Genomic DNA, 2,163 nt, shown 5'->3' with positions numbered 1-2,163 from the left:
AAAAAAAAAAAAAAAAAAAAAAAAAAAAAAAAAAAAATTACTACTAAATAATTCAGGTTTCAGGTTTCTTCCTGGTGGGAACAGTTAATTCCTTAACATAACTACTGTAGTGGGAATATGAAAAAAAAATGTATAAGACCAAAAGGTCCTGAAAGAAAAGAGAAATGTAATTTGTAAACAAAACAAAAACAAAAGGAGGGGGATGGAAATAAAGAGAAATCAGGATGTCAGAAGTCTGCAAACACAGAATCCCAACACCAACTTTTCTTGTGCCAAATGAACAGATGAGGCCGGGAAGCCTCTCATAAGCAGCAGCTATAGAGGTCTCCCTCCACTGATCAGAGCCTGTACCCTCCCAGCGGTATGAAAGGTAAGAGGCAGCTATACCGGGCACAGATGCTCTTGGTGATGTGGGGGAAACCAAACCCACTGGGCAGGAGAACTGGGAGGCACAGTTAATATCTGTCTCCATAGAGGATGTGATGGCTCCATTGCAGGCAAAGCTGTTGAAATTATTTCCCTTGTGGTAGCTGAGGGGTAAGGTCCACAGTGGAAGGACTATGGGTGTAGCTAAGAGGGAGAACATGTGATTAGCATTGTTTTTGTTGGTTTGTTTTTGTTTGTTTTTAGTACAGAATAGAGTTTATTTAGGGAATAGGGAGGGGAGTTAAGAGGATAGTAGAGGCAGAGAAAGGCAGAGGGAGAGAGAGAAAGACAGAAGAGGAGTAGTAGAGGCCGGCCATGAGCATGTGGAGAGAGAGGGGGAAGGGGAGGCAGAGAAAGAGCAAGAGGAGCAAGAGAAGCAAGAGCATGATTAACATTGTTAACAGTTCTTGGATCAGATTCTAGCATACACAACACAACTCTGTAGTGTGTAAAAGTCAGTCTAGCTTTCTTTTCTTTTCTTTTTTTTTTTAAATTATTCCTTGTTTGTTTGTTTGTTTGTTTTTGAGACAGGGTTTCTCTGTGTAGCCCTGGCTGTCCTGGAACTCATTCTATAGACCAGGCTGGCCTTGAACTCAGAAATCCACCTGCCTTCTGCCTCCCAAGTGCTGGGATTAAAGGCGTGCACCACCACTGCCCAACAACAACAAAAAAATTTTATTCTTATTTTAAGTGTACGAATGTTCTGTCTGCATGTGTGCCTGGGCACCATGTATGTGCTATGCCAGTGGAGGACAGAAGAATGTGTAAGATTTTCAGGAACTGGAGTTAGAGATGTTTGTGAGCCGCCCTGTAGGTGCTGGGAACTAACTTGGGTCCCCTGCAAGAACAGCCATTGCTATTAACTACTGAGCTATCTTTCCAGCTCCAAACCCAGCTTTCTCAGTATGGTACAAAATACACTTGGCTGGAGCCACCCATCCCACCTCTCCACCAGATGCCCAACTTGTGCCTTCTCACATACAAAGTAAAACTAAAACCCTGTTAATTCATGATGCCAGATTGTGTGTGTGTGAAAATACAGAGTAGCTATTTCAGATGGTCCATTTGCATATATAGTTATCAAACTCAAACATAATACTTAGAGTTTATCCTGAGATAGGAGAATATTAACAAATACCCAAGAAGTATCAAAACAATATTCTTGAAATTATTTAAAATGAAACTGTGATAAAAAATGTTATTATCAGAGTACCAGGTCTTTGTGCATGATAAGAAAACAATCTTCTATTGAGCTCTACCCCTAGCCAAAAATAAATAAATAAATAAATAAATAATCAAATACATTTTTCAAGTTAAAGCTACTTAAAGTGAGTCCTAAAGTGACAGGGTCATGGGTCAGCTTACTTAAGGTGATACTGCTGTAGGCCAGGGCCAGACATCACCGTTATCAGCCCTGCACTTTTCTTGCAGAGCACCTGGTTTGGATGAAAACTAATTTATCTAGTTGCCAGACACAGAGAGATAGCTTTGGACTTTTAGAAAAGGAAGTGTTTTTGTTTTGTTTGTTTTTGATTTTTGTTTTTCTAGTCATGCTGGAGCTAGAACTTGGGCCTCATTCATGTTATCACTTACATCCTCAGCCTGTTTTTACCATCTACAGACCAACAAAACTCATTCATAAGAGACAGTAGGGCTGCGCAGTGGTGGCGCACACCTTTAATCCTAGCACTTGGGAGACAGAGGCAGGTGGATTTCTGAGTTTGAGGCCAGCCTGGT

General features: G+C 40.9%; 1 protein-coding gene across 8 annotated transcripts in view; it reads right to left on the bottom strand.

Moving 5' to 3' along the window:
• Fry (FRY microtubule binding protein) overlaps positions 1-2,163 on the bottom strand; it is a 407,497-nt gene that overhangs the window by 34,092 nt on the left and 371,242 nt on the right. The gene's annotated exons all lie outside the window — the stretch shown is intronic.

Source organism: Mastomys coucha, unplaced genomic scaffold (assembly GCF_008632895.1).
Source record: "Mastomys coucha isolate ucsf_1 unplaced genomic scaffold, UCSF_Mcou_1 pScaffold22, whole genome shotgun sequence".
Taxonomy (NCBI): domain Eukaryota; kingdom Metazoa; phylum Chordata; class Mammalia; order Rodentia; family Muridae; genus Mastomys; species Mastomys coucha.
The sequence above is the reverse complement of the archived record's forward strand: the minus strand, read 5'-3'. Positions and strand labels throughout refer to the sequence as shown.